Genomic DNA, 14,038 nt, shown 5'->3' with positions numbered 1-14,038 from the left:
TAATGTAATTGCTCTCTCGTTAGTCGTCGTTTAGTGTGTAATAGTCAAATTAGCCAAAATCTTAGAAAAAAAATCGTAATTTAGTAAACTAAGTTTATAACTATTAAATAATAATAAAATGTTTATGAAATATTCTACACTTAAATTATCCTGCAATCTATGGACAATTGTTTAATGGAAAAATGCAACCCTTAGAGAAATATAAAATTATTCTACCAATGAAATCGGTCTTTCGTGTTAAAATCCACTAACATTTTAAAGAAATTTTATTTTTCATTTTTTTAACGTTTGGTTAATAAATCCGGAAAGTATTTACGTAGAGATTAATTCTAAAAATAGATAATAGAGGTATTTAATCCTTTCGTAAATACTTGCCAGATTTATTGATCAAACGTTTAAAAAATAAATAAGATTAGAAATTTAATATATTTTAGCATTATTTTCATTTTGTCAAAATATCATTTTTGTAACGTTCTGTTTGAAAATATCGATTTTCAAACAGAATATTACAACCAACAAGTTTCATAAAAACAATGTTATAACTCCTCACGTTTATTTCACATAAGCTAAAATTATTACCTAAATCACTGATGAACCCGTAACCCGCGCGACGATTTCGAGGCACCCGCATCGAATGTTTAGGCAGTGTCAGGTTTTTAACTTTTTTCAGATTTTTTAAAATATATTAAATATTGAAAAATGTTCACCAAAAATCACACTGGGTCTCTGAGACTCACTGTGAGGATGGATGGCTTAGTTTTCATATAGAAAAGTTTAAATATTTCTTTGACAAGGTCAAACTAGCTTCAGAATCAAATCAATTTCATTTATTCCCAAACACTAATAATTTCAAAATTTGTTTTATTAATTGTGTAAAGGCATTCTTTGGATATGCTTGTACTGTATTGTACATAATATTTTTTAAAATCATTATTCTAACAGTTTATCACTCAGCAATAATACTCAACGATACAAGAAAGAACTGTTTTGGGATTTTGTGTTAGTCAAATCATTAATCCATTTGATATTTTCAGCTAACAATATGTAATAGCAAACATGATATTCTTAAAGGCTTTTTGTGGAAATATTTTAAAAATATATAATCTAAATCTCAATAACATGAGGAAAATAAAGACATAACAAGAAACCTATATTAGAAATGAAAAAAGAAAGAAAACTGATTAAAATCTGGATTTGAAACAACTGTTCTTTCATCACTAAACCCCTTCACATTTAATAGATGTTCAATGTTCTTAGTAGTGAACAGTTGGTCTTTTCATCATTTAAATTGGAAATTTGAAATGTCACTGTAACTTTAGGGAGATATCCAGGAATTATTTATTGTGACATTGTCACAATGCCAGACTGCAATTTTTAATCATATTTTTAATTTATTTAACTTAAACTATATGTTCTCCACTTCAAATTTTTAGTAGTGGCTTACCCCTGTACATCATACTTTTCCTTTAATGATAGAATCATGCCAGTCATTTTCTAACATCTTTCATGGAAAAATTTTTGAACTGAAATAACAAATTCTGGTTTACACCAGAAGTTTGTATATAGTTAATCGGGACCGCCTGCCCCTAAGGTTTCCCTATTTGGTCTCATCTTTTATCTATCTAACTCCATTCTCAAGATTAAAGAAAGACAGACAAATGATTGTACAGACGGATGACAGTGGACATTTATAGGTATACAGTTTTTTCAAATTGCAGCCCCATAAAAGAAAGTTGTAAGATAAAATGAAAATCTACTTTTGAAACATTACAGTTGTGGTCTTCAAGCTAATTTTACAAAATAACTGCAAAATCCATGTTCAATCTCAAATAATAATGTATAATTTAATTCTTTTATAATATTTTGTGTTAAATATTATTTTTTTAAAACATGTTAACTATTTTAAAAAGTCCTTAGTATTTTTTCAAGTGTCAATATCTAATACTAAACTTGCATATACACACACTACTTTTCTTGATTATTTTGTTACATTATAGTGATATTATTACTTTGTTTTACCGAGAAAATTTTTATTTTTCTACTTCATTATTTAATCAAAATTAATTTTTATTCTGTTCATATTTATGACAGATTAATTGTGATTTCTTTATTATATGCTAATTTAATTAAGAATGTTTTTATTTTCCTATTTTTGTACATTGAGTTTCTTAGCATTGGGTCCAATGCTCATAGTAAACTTTAATATTTTTTCCATCTTCAGTTCTATTTAATAATATTGCAGTTGTAAATATTATCATTCTTAAAGATATAAAATTATTAAAACTAAAGAAATTAGTAACAAATAATTTCTATATATTTATTGTATAATTGGCTAATTAAATTGAATTAATTGGTTTTATTCAAAGAGTTTAAGGGAGGTAATTACTTATTCTTTTGAACAATACCTTATGTAATTTTTAAAGAATAAAAAATGAGTATAATGCTCATGGCAGCACAATGTCTTTGTATTGCCTGAATTTAAATTGTATAAAAAACCATTTTGTATTTTCAGCTATCTCAGAAAAGGATTCTGTATGAATACAATTATTCTAGTTAATGCTTTTTTTATCCAATTTTACTCTAATTAATAAATAACAACAAATCTATCTGAAAAGCAACAAATTCTTAAGGCCAGTGGGCAGTACAGTTAGAAAAATGACTGTGCTGCCTACTGGTCTTAAGAACTTGTTTTTTGACAGGGATGACACTGAATGTACAGTACATGGACAGGTTCAAATCATCTCTGTTGATTGCCAAGGCTGAAATAAATGATTGGTGGAACCATTGTTGATACTGATTGTTGTCTCAAATTATGTCACTTGCACTTAAGTTTAGAGTTATAATGGATGCAACTTTGAGATTAATGAAGTTCTCTACAAGTAAACATAATTACTCCATAATTTTTTTTGAATGAAAAGTTCTAAATTGCAAAAATTAGGTTTCAAATCTTAGAGGTTTGGTTTAATTTATTTGATTACATCAATATGATATGTGGGCAATCTGCTGACGTATGTATGCCTCCCAACAGGATTTCTCATGGAAACTGGTCCCTACTTTGGTGTTATAAACATGAAAAAAACATAGAAAACTCCACATGGACAGCCCATTGGAAATATGTGAACCCACAACTAATTACTAGTGTTCAGTGGTTTTATCTTTGGCTTCTAGTGGACTCTTCAAATCTTGGAGATAGAATTAAATTAAAACAATGGCATAATTGTTTTCTGTGTAATCAATGTCATTTCTAAGAGATTTAACTGCTTTATGCTTTAAGCTGAATTTTTCTGTGTTATCCAAATGATGCCAGGCTTTTATGGCATGCTCTGTAGTCTTTGAAGTCTGTTTAATTTCTCAATAAATACACTGGTTCTTAAACTTAAATATGGCTGGAATATAGTACTAGCTCCACCACTTTCTTCTAGTAATGACAATTATCAATATATATCAAATGAGACTATATACGTTTATAGCACGTGAAACAAGATTAATTTATCATTATCTAGTGACTAAACACTTATTTATTCTCTTTTTTACATGAGATATTAGAGCCAAGAACATCTAATTTCAAAATAAACATTAAACAGTTTGCTTCAGAAAGACTAAATACAAAACAAAAATATAGCCAAACTTCTGGTTTGAAACACCTCTGTTTACAAACAAAATTTTGAATGCCACATTTGTTACTACTGTATGATAACTTAATTGTCAAACAAGCTACTCAGCAAGAGCTGTCCACAGGTGGTCAACTCCCTATACTTCCTATGTTAAAGAAAGTCGACAGGACTACCAATTCAGAAGTTAGTGGTGCAAAGATTGCCTCGCATCATTACACGTCACAACACAATCTATTGATGATGTAATTATTCAAATTATATTTCAATGCATATGAGAGTAAGATACTACTTCCATTTTTCAGTATGCTTTGCAATTGAATTTAAATCAAATTAATAAACACCATATTAATTGACATTCATGTAATATAAATGACATTCATGAGCTCATGTTTAAAGGTGCAAATTAAATAACAAAAATTTATTAATATATTATATATAATAATATTTGTATACTATANCAATTAAAACTAATAATAATAAAATAATAAATAAAACTCTGGCCTTTATGCAAAAACTTGAAACTAAAAATAAAATCAAAATTAATTAATTAGTTAAAATCAATGTATCATAATAAAATCATAATTTTGTTGCTTGACGATGCCCATTTAACATGAGCGAAAATGTTTGCACATTGTGTATAATTTTATTGCTGGTTTTGTTGTTGCAGTGTTTATTTTTGTAAAATCAAATAAATTGAAACAGTATTTTGGAAAGTGTGGGTAAAGTACTTGTCTGTCTTGATTGATTTGGTTATATTTCATGCAAAGCAGTCAGCACTGAGTCTCTATTTATAGTACTTCATTGTAAAGTGTTAGTTTCAGTTCCTGTTGGTGGTGACAGAATATTTTGCTTTTAATATACCAGAGGAGTCCAATATTAAAGGTACAGGCCAAAATTACACTGACATTTATAATTAAAAAAATATATATTTAATACATTCTACAAAAACTGCATACTTTTGTTTATTTCTTGACATAATCACCATAAATGTTAAGACATTTATCCCAGCATGACATTAGTTTGAACATCCCTTCACAGTATTGTTACTTGTCAAGTTGCTTGAAGTAGTCCAGAACGGTGTCTTCCAATTCCTCCTGATCTGCAAAGCATTTCCCTGACAAAAATTTCTTTAAAGGTCCAAATAAATGAAAATACAAAGGGGCTAAATCTGGACTATACTCCACATGCCAAATCAAACAAAACTGTGGATGGCACAGCAGAATTCCAAAGTCCTGCAACATCCTCCGTATAGTCCAAATTTAGCCCCCCCATCAGATTTTCATTTATTTGGACCTTTAAAGAAATTTTTAGTGAGGAAATGCTCTGCAGATCAGGAGGAATTGGAAAACACTGTTCAAGTAACTTGACAAGCAACAGTACCATGAAGAAAGGTTCAAACTAGTGTCACACTGGGATAAATGTCTTAATGTTTACAGCAATTATGTCGAGAAATAAACAAAAGTACATAGTTTTTGTGAAATGTATTAAATATTTTTTTAATTATAAATGGTAGTGTAATTTTGGCCCATATCTTTAATATTGGACTCCTCTCGTATATATAAAATAAATATAGAAATAAATATAAATAATATAATATTACACTGTATTATAATATTATTAACATATACAATATTATATTATATTATATTGCATGAGTAGGCATTTTTATGCATGAAATATAGCTAAAAAAGTAAAAAAAATAAGGCTTTGTTTTGGGGTCAGAATCAGAAATGGATTAATCCATTTTATATTGCTTCTTATTGAAAAATATGTTTTGGTTTTAGAATAAATTAAGTTTGCAAACCAAGGTTTGAATTTACTAATTAATAGCCATAATCGATATTATTCTGATAATATCAAACTGTTAAATAATAATTACTGCTTGTTAAATCAATCTTATTTTCATTAAAAAATAAATTTTAAATAAATAATAATAATGAAATTTTTAGTATGATAAATAATCAATTATATTTAAAACCTGATATAAGAATTGATTAAACATGTTTGATTTTTTATCTATTAATAAATATACTACATACAATATTTATAGCTTTAGTATTATTTATCATAACATATAAGCATAAAATAATCAGTATGACGGCAACCATTAAAATGAATTAATTAGTAACACTAAAAATGTTGCCTTAAATAGAAAACACTAAAATAAAATAGCAAATATGCAAAGAAAAATTTAAGAAAAAATATCAGCAAATGTAAGAAAGAAAAAAATGTATTTTTTAGTAGTCTCCTTTATAAAAAATATTTATTTCATTTTTCTGACATTCTTCAAGACAAGTTTACCCATTTTCATTTAATTAAAACTGTTTCAAAAATTGCAATCAGTATAAATTTAAATTTCAAATATCAAATTTGTTTATATTGCAAAAATTGCAATATAAACAAATTTATAAAATATCAGCTGAGTAAGATATTATAGAAGTCTTTCTTGATAACAGCTTAATGTATTATTATTAGTGTTAAATTGCTTGTATGTTTATTTCTTCATATTATGATCAATATTGCAAATTCTAATTATTTGTTCATAATTTTTATGTTTAAAATCATTCTCTTTCTATATTTTATCATTTTTTAAAAGGAAATGTTAACCATTTTTACTATATTTTCTTAGATTAGAATATAAAATTATTGTTCACTGCAACTTTTGCAAAATCTCTGCCGAAAATTTTCATATCAGAAAATGTTGTAATACAGTTGTCCCTCTATAGTCTGACGTTTTTTAATCCGACATGCTCAGTAGTCCAACGCACCTCCTGTCAAGGTACCCATCCCCGTTACGTGTCTGCTTGCACAGAAGCATGTCGCAATGTGAATCTCCCCATCCAATTCTTACTCAACAACACACATTTCGTGTGTTTTATGTAAGCAGTTCTGTTCGAACAGTTGGAGTAGAGAATATTGTAGGCTACTGCTAGCAAAACAATGCGAAATATGTAATTATTTTCGGTAATCCGGACACTTTTGGTAATCTGACACACCTTTGGTCCCATACCTGTCGGATTATCAAGGGACAACTATATATATATATATATATATATATATATAAAACGAGAAAGTTAAAGAAAAATTTCTCTGATCTGTGAAATTCCACAAAGCAATTTAACAGATCAGAAAAACATTAATCAGTATTTCTCTACAAATTATCATTAATCATTTAAATATCTTGATTTTGGGATTTTTTTTAAATGAAATCAACTGCCATAATATTTTACTAGGTCTAAAAGTTCTCATAACATTTTATTAGTAACATCTTGATAAAGCTAACTTCAGACTCAATACAGAGAACTTTATCTTCATCTTATATATCTTACCTAATTATCATTACTTGAAATCTGATTCTTAGATTATATATTATAGATCATTTAAACTGAATTCAATCTGATATAAGAAGTATTCCTCTGTTACAAGAAAGAATAATTTTAATAATTTTATTAATAATAAATGCAAAATAACAGTTACAAACAGCAAAATTTGAAAAAATTTCATACATTTATGGATTGAAACACTTTTAAAAATAATATATACATGTAAGCTGCAAATAAATACAGGGATGCACAGTACACACACACAAAAACAAAGTTTGCTAAGGAAAAAGAATTCATATTTTTTAATTATTTAATTAATATAAAAATCAAACTTCTATAATTATTTTTTATAAAAGTAGATCTGAACTAACAGATATTTAAATATTACACTTTATAAATAAGAGCAATATCAGTAATCATTACAGAATCCGGAATCGAAAATAAATAGATAAATAATGATAAGTAAAAATGTTTAATCTAAAACTTAACGATCAGTAATAAGATGAATATTACACAACATAATTCACATGAAACAATTTATTATAGAAGTTTGATTTTAAAAAATATTTAATTTTTATGTTAAGAGTATATTTGTCATATATTATTACATACAAAATACATCTTGTTTTATTAAAATAATGAAAAAATATGTTAAAATAATAACAAATACATTAATTTTTATTAGAATATCAAGTATAAGAAAATAATTTATAATTTTTGCTTCAGCAAAAGCATAAAATAGCTTAACTTATTTACTTTAATCATTTTTCAGTTAAATACTAAAATCAATTTTTAATTCAAGACCTTTAACTCCTTGCTATATTTGTATAACTTTAATTTAAAACGGGTTGTCTTTCGTTTACGTTTAATATTTACAACGCGTTATAACTATACCGATTCAATATATTAATTCGTGCCCTATCAAAGTGTCAAAATTTTAATTCAAAAATCAACGTTTTTCTTTTTACTTTATAACAAATGGATAAAAGTTTCATATAAATAAATAATTTTTAAATCAAATCTATTATAATTGACAAACATACAAAAATATTAAGATGTGTTAGTAGTAAATTAATTCCTTAAGACAATTTTATTAAATAATTCAATTTAATAGATAAAGACTAAGAAAAATATACTTAATTTCAAATTAATATAGACATATTACATCAATTTAAAGCATTATTCATTAATGTTTTTATATTGAAACACTAATTAACCTTTATTGAGGTAGATGTAGAAATGACTTCATCTCGGTGAAAGCAGATTTATGCAATGAAAAGTATTCCATTATTTAATTAGAAAAACTTAACAGTTTGTTAACACTTTAAGATGTTTTTAGAACATATAAACATTCATATTCTTAAAGAATATTGTGAAATTTATTTGTGTGTTTATTATTATGTAAACTGCATACGAGGAAACTTATAAATAATTCAAAGGTATAACTCAATTAAAATTTAAAAAAAAAAAAAAAATTGTTTATGAAAAGGAAAATAAACTTACAATTGCCTTGCTATAACAGCCAACAGCTTCCTCGTATTTTCTGGCACTAAACAGTTTATTTCCCAGATCCTTTAGTTCTGTCGCGTTCATTTCTTGTTTCATTTTTAGAAGGAATTAAAAGGTAATCGGGTAATCAACAAATAAAACGAAGTTACTATCAAGTTTTCAAATTCGCTGCATCGTTTGGTCTTGCAGTTCACCTTCTGTTGTAAGTGTTGCCAGATGAGAAAAATATATAAATGTCATCGGATAATTTAATTTGCTCCGTCACGAGACTTTAATACGAAATCATTTTTATTTTGGAAACGAAGTTTTATCGGTTTTATTAATATTTATCTTTTCTAATTCAAATAATAACATTTTATTTTAATGATTTAGATTTTTTTCTTTTTGTTTCTTCCCGCTCCTTTCCGTTTTAATCGTACCCAGACCCATAATAGAGAGATGTCCGGATGAGGCAGTTAAAGCATTAACCTACTGCTCTGGAACCCCCATCGAATTTGGGCGAGAAAATCCCCGGGAATTTTTCATGGACAATGTGTCCTGTTCCTCTTCTACTCCTATTGTGAGTCTGACCGAACCTACGATGAATATAGAAAATAAAAATCAATTAAGTGTTGTATTTAGCATCTCAGATATTGCACAATGCTTCTAAACCACAAGATAACGCGTTTCAAAGTTTTAGCAAATTTATCTATTGCAAATAAACTTATCCTACCCGTACAGAAAATTATATACTGTATATAATTTGCAGTATAATTTTTACCGCAAATCAGGAAGAATTTTAGTGTAAGTGCTTCAACATTACCCACCCGTCATGCCATAATCTCATTACATTCAACATTGTTGAGTTTAATTGGAATATGAATTTATTTGGAATTTATACGAATAGATTTTATTTGGGTATTATCAGAGTCGATAGATCGACTCTGGTATTATGTTTGTTGCGTCAACAAGCATATAATACCAGCGGCGTGCCGTGACATTTGATAGTAGGAAAGCTGTGTTTCTGTAAGAAGCCGACTTCCAGGGGCAATCGGTGTATTGCGCGTCAGTGATAGTTAAGGGTCCATTCGTATCGTATGTTCGATAAGCCAATAAAAACCGCAGACTTCTCTAAATGTATTTTTAATATCACAATTACATTCCGAATCGCTAGCCACGATATAAGGCTAAAATTATAAATAAAATAATAAAAACTTACTTGTTGAAATAAAATGTGTAGTGGATGTACAGTACATACCTGGTACAAAATATTCTACAATTATATTAATATACTTTTAAAGAAAGTTATAATTAAATATAGCTTTGTAAAGAAGCGTACATAAAATTAACATAAAATCTTCTTTACTTTTTAAATCTTAAAATAATCCACTTAGTCAAATAGCTCCCTACGAGTGACTAACAGATGGAATCAAAGACGGTCCTGGTAGGTGCATACACGCGGGCTGCCAAATCCCGAGGGTGCCGATACCGGTCAATGTCAAATGCCTCTTTTGTCGCATCACTAGTATACCTCAAAGGACGCGACAGGGTTGGTGTACATTTTAAACGTTTCTCACCATAGCTGTAAAAATCTAAATATGTTAAGCTTAATAGATTGTCCGTCGTTTGTTTTCTAACTAATTCGTTTTAGAACAAGGGTCCACGGAAATTTTCAAAATTTACAACTTTTCGGTCACTGTCATTGAACTGGAAAAATGTGTCTTTATTACATCAATTATTACAAATAAATCAGTCCCCCCTGTACTCGGCTAAAGATTGGTTCAGTTAAGCTTTTGTTTAAGTAAAATTTTGGCTCTTTCGTCAGGGTTTTATTTATGTCCCCAATTCCCTAATCGCTTAATTATTTAACTACTTGTTAAGTAGAAATAAGTTGAAACCGGTTACTTTGTACTCGAATATTTGTAGTCTCGGGAAAAAAGTGGAAAGACAAATTTTTGACACGGATACATAAATCGTAAATTTAAGGAAGATAAATTCTAGAGCTTTTTCTGTACCTCGTGCATCTCTCTCATTCAATAAATTCAGTTGTAAAATGACGCTGTCGAAGTAACAGTTAATTTTTTAACATTATACAAGAAGTGTACACGTTTTTTTTTTACATCTCCTTAGAGATGGGATATATGAAATCGTAATATCACTGGCTTAACATTGAAATCCGTGAGTAATATAAAATCGGAGAGCGGAATAAAAATATCAAATATTTTAATGGATTTTTTTAAACTCCTGTCAACTATACAGAACTGTCGTAAAAACATACCAGTAAATTTTTATCGGTTGGGTTAAGTTATAAATCTACTCGCGATTCGCGTAATCGGGCGAGGGCGGCCAAATATCTAGCGGGCAAGGGGCTAACAGCCCAGAACCGGTCCTGGATAGAATCGGATGCGGTATACGTGTAGCATCCACCCGAGGTCCTAGGCTTCCACCGGCTAAACCGGGTGAGGTTGGTGCTCTGTAAAGCGCGTGCGCGAATCTGGCTTTTTGGATGTTGACAATACAGCGCTGTCACTCCGCCACTAATATTCGCATATACAAAAGTGATCTTATCTTTTTTTTTCACGTGTAGTATAGAAATTTGTAATAAGATATATAATGCGGTTATAATAAAATATTGTGCGATTATTTTCATATAATTAAAATTAATATATATGTATTTTTAGAAAATACAAGGGAAGCGGCGCATCCACCGCTTCCAATGATGGCACGCTACTGTATAATACCCAAACATATCCTTGAATCAATAGCACTATTCCAAATTTACAGTACATAATCCTGAACCTATACTCTCCGAAACAAATATTGCAGTAATCAAATGTTCTGTACAAGAGTCACACAAGAGTCTAGCTCCATAACAAGCATTAGTTCTAAATTATGTCGCTACGACGAACAGCGTCAATCGCAGCAACTGGATTTGTGTCAGTTTCGTTAAATAAAAGGGAATGTAGTGAGTGTGGTTTAAAATATAGTCAAAGACAAAGTTTAAACAGCGCGGTTTCTGATATACTGGTACAACACTTGTGTTTTCTGTTCATAATTATAAATGCTTTGTTCAAAATTATTAGTTAAAAGTGAAAATAAATTGAATTTATAAATAGACGTCTTGCTTAAAAATGAATTATTCTATTAAAAAAGATGTAGACCTACTGTAAAATTATGAAATGGAAATATGAATAAAATAAAATATAGAGGGACTTAAAATTTGATATTTTCCCACACAGAAGTGCTATTATTGTGTGACAATGTTTTTTTTCTTTTTTATGATATTTATCCGAACACAAACTACATTTAAATAATTTAATATCTTTATCATTTCTCTTATAGTTCTTTATATGCTTCACTTTAATATGTCTATTTGTCTATTTAATGTCACTTTAATATGTCTATATGTCTATTTGTTCATGGTTAGATTTTAAATTACAATGTATTTCTCTTCCTTACAGTTAATATAGAAAGATTAGCCTTGTCGGTTCTTTCTCCGAATCGACTGCACTCATTGGTCAGTGGAAGCGACCGGTGCGAGTGACGTAAATTTCAAGCTCTATCACGTGATGGCGGGGAGTAATGTTGGTCGAAGGCATAGTATTTACGTGTGTTAAGTTAATGTTTAGTGTCGTGCCCAGATCTTGGCGGGCGCTAGCGTATTGAGGGCACTGCAGACAAAAATGAAGGGTCGTCTCCTGAGCTTTCCAGTGAGGGCAATTCGGTGAATCGCTTAATCGGCAAGAATATAAGAAATCGTTTAATAGAGCTGTCTCCGTGCATAGCCGTGCCAGCAAAGTTTCCATGTGCCTATTAGAGGCATAGTGATAATACCATGTGGTGAAGGGACAGAAGTGCTCACGGCCTTTCCTCCGAAGAGTAGCTGTCCAGGTGTCCGTCAATAGACAGATAGTGTCGATCCGGACTGCCCTGGCGAGGTCACGTGGCAATAGTGCCCTCCAAATTGAGCCGTTCGCAGTATGGTATCGTGCCGATTTGTCTGCCGCTTCGTTAATTGGAATTTCTGAATGGCTAGGAGTCAACCCCACGACACAGGGCGCCCTCTGAGTACTGATGCTCGCTGCCAGATCTATAATAAGTGAAGTAGATGTAAATGACACATTCGCCACGGCTTGTAGGACCGATAGGCTGTCCGAGAATATGGCCGTAGGACGGTCAGATTGTGCAGAGAGTCGGGTCGCCTTCACAAGCCCTTAAGTCTACAGTAATACCTCGACTTACGCTACCCCGACTTACGCGATCTCGGAGTTACGCGATTTTCAAATCTCGTCAATTCGACTTTCGTTTGAGTGCCACGCAACTCTTGATTACTCACTCCCCAACACTATTGTTCAGCTTACATGTTCGGACGTGTCGCGCGGAATCAACACATAGCTACAATTTATTTTGTGTTATTTATTTCTGTGTTTGTTATATCTACGGAAACTCGAGAGACTCTATGTGATGATTTCTTGTAACCGTGAACGAATCAAATGACGAGATAAAATTAACGAGAACATTTATTAGCTTACATACATCCGACTTGGATTTTACACAAATTGCGAAATTATACCTCGACTTACACTAGTTCAAATTACGCGGTTATCGCTCGGTCCCACCTATCGCGTAAGTTCAGATTATTACTGTATTTCAAATTACACTCACCGCATTCCATTTTATACGAATAAACTTTCTCATTTTCCGGTCGATTGGTTGTCCTAAAATGTCGGAAAAAAGTGATCTATTTCCAGAAATCTCGGAATATAATTAATTATTTTTAAAATGTAAAATAACTCTTGAAATGAAATGATATAATTATTTTCCGTTTTTTTTAAGTAATTTAATACTTCTTTTAAATTCCAAAATTATATATATAATCCATACATAGCTAACACCGGAGAGAGAAATATTGCTTATTCGGAATACAAGTAAAATGCGGGCTTAGTAGAGTCGCAATTGCCGAAACACAATCTAAAAAAAGTAGGCGATAGAAGAGTAATCACCACAATCAATATATAAGTTATATTAACGTAACGAAAGCTTTTATAAACTATAGGAAAGTTTAAAATATCCAAAAACCGTTTGAGAAGCGCAGCAGTTCCTGACGAACCACGCATTTCGCTTTTCAAGTTTTTCCAATAACTTTATAGAGTTTCCATTTTGTTTAATAGTAGCATGTTAATGAAAAATGTCCTGTAATATTTCGGGCTACCTAAATTATAAATGCCGTGTGTGTTATGCGAAAAATGTATATACAATTTTCAGTCAACGCTGCTATATAAAAAACTTTATATAAGATTTTAGTACTTAGATGTAACGAGTAGAGTAAGGTTTCATAGAAATGGTGAAAGAAGGAAGTCCACGGTAATAATATTTGCATAATTTGGCCACGAAAATGAAAAAATAAATAAATATATTTGAGTGGAATAGGAGAATCAATTTAGTCTTTTTATTGTCGTTAAGCAATTGTTATCATTGTTACGATATACATTGTCGTTTGCATTGTTGAAGGTTAAATGACGATTTTTACAATAAAAATGGGGATTTTAGGGGGTTGGAAAGGGGTTACGTCGTTGTCGACCAAAAAAATTGGTTGACAAGTGCGAGAAGCGT

This window comes from Centruroides sculpturatus, unplaced genomic scaffold, assembly GCF_000671375.1.
Source record: "Centruroides sculpturatus isolate CEXI.00-Female unplaced genomic scaffold, Cexi_2.0 scaffold130, whole genome shotgun sequence".
In the NCBI taxonomy this organism is placed as follows: domain Eukaryota; kingdom Metazoa; phylum Arthropoda; class Arachnida; order Scorpiones; family Buthidae; genus Centruroides; species Centruroides sculpturatus.
The sequence above is the reverse complement of the archived record's forward strand: the minus strand, read 5'-3'. Positions refer to the sequence as shown.